This window comes from Psammomys obesus, unplaced genomic scaffold, assembly GCF_907164565.1.
Source record: "Psammomys obesus unplaced genomic scaffold, mPsaObe1.curated_primary_1811, whole genome shotgun sequence".
Taxonomy (NCBI): Eukaryota; Metazoa; Chordata; class Mammalia; order Rodentia; family Muridae; genus Psammomys; species Psammomys obesus.
The window spans coordinates 9791038-9801545 of record NW_026585894.1 but is presented as its reverse complement, the minus strand read 5'-3'; positions in this window follow the sequence as shown (position 1 = coordinate 9801545).

Here is a 10508-nt window from a genome sequence, read left to right as displayed (position 1 = left end):
TCCTCCTCCTCCTCCTCCTCCTCCTCCTCCTCCTCCTCCTCCTCCTCCTCCTTCTTCTCATTTTTTTTTTCCTCCTTCTTTGAGGGAAGGTCACAGGGTAAGGGAGGATGGACCTGTGATGACTGGGAACTGAAACTGAGTGTGATTGTGGAACATGATGTGAAATTCCAAAATAATCAATAAAAGTATTATATACGAAAAATTCTGAAATTGGTTGGCATTATTACTTTAATAAGAAATATCAACCATAATCTTGGACACTTGAACACTTGGTCTCCATTTAATAGTTTTGTTTCAAGAAGTGAGGGTAATGTAGCCTGCTGAAAGAATTACATCACTGGGGCAGGCTCTAAGACTGAAAACTCTCACCTACTGATCTAAAAATCAATAAAATGACCCCTAATGATATTTTACTATATTGATAGCTGATTGTCTTACCGAGTTATCATCAGAAAGGCTTCCTCTGACAGCAAATGAAAACAGATGCAGAGAACCACAATTAGACTCTAAATTAAAGGACTTCATCAAATCCCTTCTCTCTGAATCAGAAAATACAGCAGAAGAAGAGGCAGAAAGAACATAAGAGCCAGAAGAGATGGAGGACACCAGGAGAACAAAGGCCCTCTCAATCAACTAAGCAAGGTGAATATGAGCTCACAGAGACTTGAAGCAGCAAGCACAGGCCCTACAACTGGGTCAACATCAGCTCATTTGCATACATATTATAGCTATCAACTTAGTATTTTTATGGGGCATTTGACTGGGATTGAGTGGATCTCTTGTGCCTGCTCTTGGGCCTCTTCCTCCTGTTGAGTAGTCATGTCCAATTTCAATATAATAGTTTTTGCTTCATCTTATTATTTTATCTTATCATGTTTGGTTGTTATCTATTAGAAGCCAGTTCTTTTCTAATGAGAGACAGAAAAGAGTGGGTCTGGGTGGAAGGGGGATTTGGTAAAAACTAGGAGGAGTAGAGGGAAGGAAAATTATAATCAGGGTATATTGATGAGAAAAGAATCAACTTTCAATAAAGAAAAACAAACTCTCACCTGGTCCCAGGCACTTTTTCTGCTTCATATTTATATTTGCTTCAGCTTTGCATGTCTGCTGCTGTGTCTGCTACTTGTTGCCATGCCTGATCCCTGCTGCTCCCTTACTTCTCTACCATTATGGATGCTAACACTCTGAAACAAAAAGCAAAACACAAGTTTTGCCTTTGTCATGGTGTTTTATTACAGCAACAGAAAAGTAACTAATGCAGGTAGTGATGATGTTTCTACTATTTGTGACTGCAATAAAAATTACTTATTATGAACTCAAAGAGAAAAGTTTTAGTTCTGTGATTTATATACCAAAAGTAATCTAAATAAATCAACATTTGTCCTGAGCAAAGTCCATTTAATAGAGTAATAGCTATGGCTTTTCATATTTGGATTCATAAACAAGTGTAATATCTGATTTTATGTTTCCAAAAAGTTAGTATACTGCAAGTGAGTGAATACAAGTCATACTTACATACAAAACACTCACATTTTTATGACTTCATTATGAGATGAGCGTTCTTTTTTCATTTATTGTGTGTTTATTTTGAGCCTGCTTTTACCTACGTACTTCAATGTGCTAACTCACACTGAGAGAAGTGAAATAAATATTGACTAATCAGTACCAACTGTTTCCAAGGAAAACTAAAAGGCAAAGACAGATGATCAATCCTTTTAACTCATTAACTTGACTGAACAAAAGAAAGCAGAAAACATTATTTCAAGGATAACTGAGTTCAATGAAAAGGTGGCTATGATCATAATACATTAAAAATATGCATGAAAATCTCAAAGCACAAATTAATGAATATATTAAAAAGACTTACCAGGCCACAGAGGAAGACAATGCAGCCACTTCTGATGGGCCACTCCTAGTAGACAAGGATCAGAAGGAAGGAATGAAAGAACTCTATCAGTGGACTTGGGGAGGGGCAGGGTTGGAGAAGAGGGAGGGGAGAAGAATTGAGAAGGGAGGAGGAAGGGAGCTACAGAGGGGATACAAAATTAATAAACTGTAATTAATAAATAATTTTTTATTTAATTTTATTTTTTTCTTATAAGTTACATTTTATTAACTCTGTATCCCAGCCTTGTCCCTCTCCCTCATTCCCTCCCAATCCCACGCTCCCTCCCTCATCTCCACAATGCCCCTTTCCAAGTCCACTGATGGGGGGGACCTCCTCCCCATTCATCCAATCCTGTTTTATCAGGTATCTTCAGAACTGGCTGCAAAGCCCTCCTCTGTGGCCTAACAGGACAGCTCCTCCCTTAGGGGGTGAGGAGGTCAAAGAGCCAGTCATTGAGTTCCTGTTATAAATAGTCCTTGTTCCCCTCACTATGGGAAACCAGTTGCTTACTGAGCTACCACAGGCTACATCTGAGCAGAGGTTCTAGGTTATATCCATACATGGTCCTTGGTTGAATGTCAGTCTCTGAAAAGACCCTGTGCCCAGATATATTTTGTCCTTGTGGAGCTCCTACCCTTTCCCCATCATACTAACTCCCCTTCTTTCATATGATTCCCTGTACTCTGCCGAAGGTTTGGTCATGAGTCTTTGTATCTGCTTTGAAAACACTGCTAGTTAGAGTCTTTTAGATGAGCTCAGTAGACTCCTGTCATACATTCAATGCACATCCCATCTGTCTTTCTAAACGAGGATTGATTTGCCTGCTACTTTCATGATTTCCTCCTTTTTGATTGCTGAGTAGTATTCCATTGTGTACAAATACCACAATTTCTGTACCCATTCCTCCTTTGATGAACATCTGGGTTGTATCCAGGTTCTGGCAATTACAAATAAAGCTGCTATAAACATGGTTGAGCAAGTATCCCTTTTGTGCACTTGAGCAAAGTTTGGGTATATACCTAGCAGTGGTATAGCTGGGTCTTGAGGAAGCACTATTCCTAATTATCTTAAAAAGCACCAGATAGATTTCCAGAGTGGTTGTAACAGTTTACATTACCACCTGCAGTGGAGGAGGGTTACCTTTCTCCACAACCTCTCCAGTATGTGTTGTCACTTGAGTTTTTCATCTTGGCCATTCTGATGGGTGTAAGGTGAAATCTCAGGGTCGTTTTGATTTGCATTTCCCGGATGGCTAATGAGGTTGAGCATGTCTTTAAGTGTTTCTCTGCCATTCGATATTCATCTGTCGAAAATTCTCTGTTTAGCTCTGTTCCCCATTTTTTAATTGGGTTACTTGGTTTGCTGCTTTTCAGCTTCTTTAGTTCTTTATATATACTGGATATTAGTCCTCTGTCAGATAAAGGGTTAGTGAAGATTCTTTCCCAATCTGTAGGCAGTCGTTTTTTTTGGTTTTTTTTTGTTTTTTGTTTTTTTTTTTTTTGATGACAGTGTCCTATGCTTTACAGAAGCTTTTCAGTTTCATGAGGTCCCATTTATTGATTGTTGCTCTTAGAGCCTGTGCTGTTGGTGTTCTGTTCAGGAAGTTGTCTCCTGTGCCAATAAGTTCTAGGCCTGTTCCCCACTTTTTCTTCTAACAGGTTTAGAGTACTTGGTTTTATGTTGAGGTCTTTGATCCACTTGGACTTTAGTTTTGTGCAGGGTGATAAATATGGATCTATTTTCATTTTTCTGCATGTAGACATCCAGTTGTACCAGCACCATTTGTTGAAGATGCTGTTTTTTTCCATTGAATGGTTTTGGTTTCTTTGTCAAAAATAGAGTATTCATAGGTGTGTGGGTTTATTTCTGGGTCTTCTATGCAGTTCCATTGATCCTCCTTTCTGTTTTTATGCCAATACCATGCAGTTTTTATTTCTATTGCTCTGTAGTACAACTTGAGATCGGGGCTAGAGATACCTCCAGATTATCTATTGTTGTACAGGACTGTTTTGGAGATTCTGGGTTTTTTTCTTTCTCCATATGAAGCTGAGAATCTTTTTTTCAAGGTCTGTAAAGAATTGAGTTGGTATTTTGATGGGAATTGCGTTGAATCGGTAGATTGCTTTTGGCAGGATGGCCATTTTCACAATGTTAATCCTACCAATCCATGAGCATGGGAGATCTTTCCATCTTCTGAGATCTTCTTCAATTTCTTTCTTCAGAGACTTGAAGTTTTTCTCAAACAGGTTTTTCACTTGCTTGGTTAATGTCACCCCAAGGTACTTTATGTTAGTAGTGGCTATTGTGAAGGGTGTTGTTTCCCTAATTTCTTTCTTGGCCCTTTTGTCTTTGATATACAGGAGGTCTTCTGATTTTTTTTTTAGTTGATTTTGTTCCTGCCACTTTGCTGAAGGTGTTTATCAGCTGGAGGAGTTTTGTGGTTGAATTTTTGGGGTCACTCATGTATACTATCATATCATCTGCGCATAGTGACACTTTGACCTCTTCCTTTCCAATTTGTATCCCCTTGATCTCCTTTAGTTGTCTTATTGCTCTGGCTAGGACTTCAAGTACTATGTTGAAGAGATATGGAGAGAGTGGGCAGCCTGGATTGTCCAGATTTCAGTGGGATTGATTTAAGTTTTTCTCCACTGAGTTTGATGTTGGCTATAGGCTTGCTCTATATTACCTTTACTATGTTTAGATATGTGCCTTGTATCCCTGATCTCTCCAAGACTTTAAACATGAATGGGTGTTGGAGTTTGTCAAATGCTTTTTCAGCATCTATGGAGATGATCATGTGGTTTTTCTCCTTTAGTTTGTTTATTTGGTGGATTACATTGATGGATTTCCGTATGTTGAACCACCCTTGAATGCATGGGATGAAGCCTAGTTGTTCATGGTGTATGATATCTTTGATGTGTTCTTGGATACAGTTTGCAAGTATTTTATTGAGTATTTTTGCATCAATGCCCATAAGAGAGATAGGTCTGAAGTTTTCTTTTTTTGTTGGGTCTTCGTGTGGTTTAGGTATCAGGGTGACTGTCGCTTCATAGAATGAGTTAGGTAATGTACCTTCTGTTTCTATTTTGTGGAATAGTTTGAGGAGAATTGGTGTTAGCACTTCTTTGATGGTCTGGTAGAATTCCGCGCTGAAACCATCTGGCCCAGGGCTTTTTTTGGAGGGGAGACTGTGAATGACTGCTTCAATTTTCTTGGGGGATATAGGGCTATTCAGTCTTTCTAGCTCATCTTGACTTAATGTTGAAAGACAGAATCTATCAAGAAAATTGTCCATTTCATTTAGGTTTTCAAATTTTGTGGCATACAGGCTTTTGTATTATGACCTTATGATTGTTTGAATTTCCTCATCATCTGTAGTTATGTCACCCTTTTCATTTCTGATTTTGCAAATTTGAATAGATTCTCTCTGCTTTTTAGTTAGTTTGGCTAAGGGTTTGTCTATCTTGTTGATTTTCTCAAAGAACCAGCTTTTTGTTTCATTGATTAATTGAATAGATTTATTTGTTTCTAACTGATTGATTTCAGCTCTGAGTTTGATTATTTCCAGCTGTCTGCTCCTCTTGGGTGTATTTGCTTCTTTTTATCTAAGTTTTTCAGTTGGGCCATTAAGTTGTTTGTATGTGATGTTACTAATTTCTTCTTGCAGGCACTTAGTGCTATAAATTTTTCTCTGAGCACCGCTTTCAATGTGTCCCACAAATTTGGGTATGTTGTGCCTTCATTTTCATTGAATTCTAGGAAGTCTTTAATTTCTTTCTGTATTTCTTCCTTAACTCAGCTGTAATTGTGTAACAAGTTGTTCAGTTTCCATGTGCATGTCGGCTTTTTGTTATTTCTGTTGTTGTTGAGGTCCAGCTTAATCCATGGTGGTCAGATAGAATACAAGGGATTATTTCAATCTTTTTTTTATCTGTTGAGGCTTGCTTTATGACCAACTATATGGTCTATTTTGGAGAAGGTTCCATGAGGTGCTGAAAAGAAGCTATACTCTTTTGAGTTTGGATGAAAAGATCCGTAGACATCTATTAATTCCATTTGCTTTAGGGACTCTCTAAGTGTTTTTATTTCCCTATTTGTTTTCTGTCTAGTTGATCTGTCCCTTGGTGAGATTGGAGTGTTGAAGTATCCCACTATTAAGGTATTAGGATCAATGTGTGATTTAAGCTTTAATATTGTTTCATTTACAAATGTGGGTGCTCTTGTATTTGGGGCATAGATATTCAAAATTGTGATGTCCTCTTGGTGGATTTTTCCTTTGACGAGAATATAGTGGCCCTCCTTATCTTTTTTGATTAACTCGGGTTGAAAGTCTATTTTATTAGATATTAGGATGGCTACTTCAGCTTCTTTTTTTCTGGAACCCTTTGCTTGAAAACCATTTTTCCAGCCCTTTACTCTGAGGTAGTGTTTATCTTTGTTGCATAGGTGTGTTTCTTGGATGCAACAGAATGCTGGATCCTGTTTATGCAACCATTCTGTAGGTCTGTCTTTTTATTGGGGAGTTGAGTCCGTTGATGTTGATAGATACTAGTGACCAACAATTGTTACTTACTTTAGATGTGGTTACTTACTTTTGGTGGTGTCACTGAGTTTCATTGCTTGTCTTCTTTTGGTTTTTTGTTGTGTAGTTATCTATTTCCTCTGTTTCCTTCCATGTAATTGTTTTCTTTGGTTTGGAGTTTCCCTTCTAATAACTTCTGTAGAGCTGGGTTACTATGTAGATATTGTTTTAATTTGGTTTTGTCTTGGAATATCTTGAATTCTCCGTCTATGTTGATTGAAAGTTTTGCTGGGTATAGTAGTCTGGGTTGGAATCTGTGGTCCCTTAAGGACTGTATAATTTCTGTCCAGGCCCTTCTGGCTTTCATAGTTTCTGTTGAGAAATCTAATGTGATTCTGATAGGTCTACCTTCATATGTTACATGGCCTTTTTCCCTTGCTGCTTTTAGAATTTTTTCTTTGTTTTGTAGGTTCAGTGTTTTGACTATGATGTGACGCGAAGAATTTCTTTTCTGGTCTAGTGTACTTGGTGTTCTGTAGGCTTCTTGTATGTTTATGGCCATCTCCTACTTTAGGTTGGGAAAGTTTTCTTCTATAATTTTCTTGAAAATATTTTCTGGACCTTTGAGCCTGATGTCTTCTCTTTCTCCTACTCCTATTATTCTTAGATTTTGTCTTTACATGGTGTCCTTGATTTCTTGCATGTTTTGTGTTTGGAACTTTTCTGATTTTATTTTTTCTTTAACAGACATGTCAGTTTCCGCAAGTGTATCTTCGGCTCCTGAGATTCTTTCTTCCATCTCTTGTATTCTGTTGGTGATGCTTACTTTTGTAGTTCCCGATCTTTTCTCTATGTTCTCCAACTCCAGGTTTTTCTCTTTTTGTGTTTTCTTTATTGATTCTAATTCTGTTTTCATGTCTTGCTCCATTTCCTTCATCTGTGTGAATGTGGAGTCCTGCTTTTCAATGATAGCTTCTATTTTTTTTTTTTTTGTCTGTTTCCTCTCTATGTATCACTAATTGTGCCTCTACTTCTTTGGGTATAATTGCCTGTATTTCTATGAGAGCTTTGTTTATTTCTTCTTTATTTGCCTTTATTTGAGTGGACATTTCTTTGAGAGCTTTGTGCATTTCTTCTTTGTTTGCCTCAATTTTCGTGGTCATTTCTCTGAGAACTCGATTTGTTTCCTCTTGGTTAGTCTCGATTTCTTTGGCTATTTCTCTAAGGGCTCTGTTCATTTCATCTTTATGGGCCTCTAATAGCTGGAGAAACATAGTTTTGAGGTCGTTTTCTTGTATATCTAGTGAATTGAAGTGTCCATTGTTTTGTAGGGTTGCTGGTGAGGTCATTATGTTCTGATTTTTGTTGGGAGTGTTCTTATGTCTGCCTCTAGCCATCTGGTTATTTATAACCCTCACTGGTTGTTCCTCGAGTTTGTAGTTCGGGCTATGATCGTCTCTTTCTGTTTTCTGGACTGTTTTTTCAGGAAGATGAGAGAGGTTCACTGGTTTGGGAGTATGTGTCGTGGTTTCAGTTTTGCCTAAGTAAGGAATGTGATGCTGGCGCTATTTGCATGTGCTTTTAGCAGGCACAGAGTGCATGCGCGGATTCTTTGACTATAGGGGCCTGCAGGCCACTATTATGCAGTTCTTTCTGAGATACAGGGATTGTTTGCCTGGATTACACTGGTGGACCCACAAGGCAGAGGTTTCAACGTTGGGGTCGCTATCCCAAGGATCCTTATGATGCCCACACTAGGGGTGTGTTTGGCAGGGATCTTGTCTGGTTGCTTCTGTGGAGAGGCCCTGGGTCTGGGCCAAACACTCCCTAGAAGGCTCACTCACTCTCTTGCAGGACCAGTTGGAATGCACAGGGTTCCCCTTGCTCTCTACTCTCTGATTTGCTCCTGCTGCGGAAAATGCACGGGTAGGCTAACAGTCAGCTCTGTGACACTGTGGCTGCAGGACTTTGTGTCTACCTTTCCTGTGTGCTCCCTCTCCTTTCCCTCTGCCAGGAGGGGTTATGTTGAATGGTCCCAGGGTAGTGCAGGAAAGAGTTAGGTTAAGTGTTTTCACTCCCAGATCCCGGGCCCAGATCTCTCTCCCAGAAGCAGCCTGGCAGAAGAACCTATGTTTGCTGATCCCGAGAGAGTACCAGGTAGGGTTGAGTGTCCTCAGTTCCAGAGCTTCGGTTTCTCTGCTAGGTGCCACTGGGTGTGCTGGAGAGGGGTTGCTGTGTCCTGTCGCAGGCTGCCTCCCTGTCCTTCCCCTCTGACCTTCCCCTCCGCTAGGGCAAGCTTATGGCAGTGCTCCCAAGGGGGTGCCATAAGGGGTTGGGACTTCTCAGTCGGATCCTGAGCAGGGGGTTCTCTGCCAGGGGTGGGGGGTGCTGGTGATAGGACTTGGTGATAAACCTTATTGCACTGGACCCAGGAGAATCTCAGGATGAGTTGAATGACCACAGCCCCAGAACCCGAGCTGTAGTTTGTTTGCTAGGAGCAGCCGGCAGCACTGGGGTCCTGGCACTGTGAAGCCGCTTTGTGCCTCTTTATTCTTCTGCTCTGCCGCGGCAGGTTGTGGTGGCATTTGGGGGAGTGCCTGAAAGGATTGGGTTTTCTCAGCCCAGATTTCGGGTTGGGGTATAGACAATGTGGTCTGTGGCAGATTCTGCTGGACGCCTCCTGCCTCCTCTGAAGAGGGAGTAGGTATTTTGAGCTGGGTGTGCAGCTGCTCTCTGTGTGCAGTGGGAGCTCAGTTGTGATGGCTGTGGGTACCTGAGGTCAGAGAGACCTTCCAGGGAAAGACTGGGTGACCTGTGATCAGTCTCCCAACTTTCCTTCCCCGTGGGATTTTCTTGCGACTGGGACTCCCAGTCTATGGCACCCTTGTGCCCACCAATCAGCCTGGGAAAGTGATTGGGACAAGCAGGCTTGCAGCTCCAGCCTGGAGACCCAAAGCCCGCATTACCTGGGATCTCTTCCGGGTTCTGGCTGTGTGGCCAGAGAGTGGACCTGAGGGATTCCCAGGCTGTGGGAGCCTCCCCTCACCTGGGGAACATGATCGCTGTAGTTTTAGGGCCCAGTGTTCAGTCCCCTGGTCGCTGCATGGAGAGTGTTGTCCCGCTTCTCAGACATAGTGTTCTCCCGGCGCCGCCATCTTGGCCCCCCATTAATAAAGAATTTAAAACATAATCTATCATTTTAAAAAAGCCTATGGCTGACCTCAATTTGGAAACATGTCTTTCAATCAGCATAATGCAGAAGGCAAAGGTGTAACTTCTCATTGGAATCAAAATTGCACTCTTTCTAAGTATAATGTTCAAAAAAGACCATTTTTTTGGAATGTCTTGGATTCCTTAGATTGTGTGTACTTAAAAGTTACTTATAAGCCCTAGAAATCTCTTTTTTGTTCTGTTTTGACTTTTATATGAATGTAAAATTTCAAAAAATTCCTTTCAGGAGATACCAGAATTCGAACAGATACAGTTTCATCAGTAAAAGAAATATCTATTTACATATAATTGTATCTTCCTTCCCATTTCTATTTTTAAAGTAATTTTAATAAAATAATGGTTCCTAGTTCTATTAATATTTAAATAAATATTTAAATATCTACTTTAATTTAATTCACAAGATAATGATGTATATCCTAAACAACATCAGTGTTCATTATCCTCACACTGTAACTTAATTTGAGGAAAAATAGTTTCTTGGTTGTAGGGCAATATATTGTTACTTACATTTAAAATCCTCAGGATATTAAGAGTATTGTTCCTATTCTGACTTTAATGAAGGGAAAAACTTAAAGTGGTAATTCAGATAAATTCAGGTAATTCCCAAACCGGAAATATTAAAAAGCCCTTGATGACTATTTGATCATTTGTGTAGCTCTCTCAGTCAAATCATGCATCAATTCTATACACACTAAGTTTGAAAGAGCTACTTGAATAAATACAGCATTTAAATGTAAAAGTAATACACTTCCTGAATTTCAGCACTGAGCATTTAAGAAATAAATCAAATCTTAGATTAACAGTAAGGTGCAGATGCAGCAAAAATAAACTTGATAAATTAATACATTGCCAAATGGCAGTAGA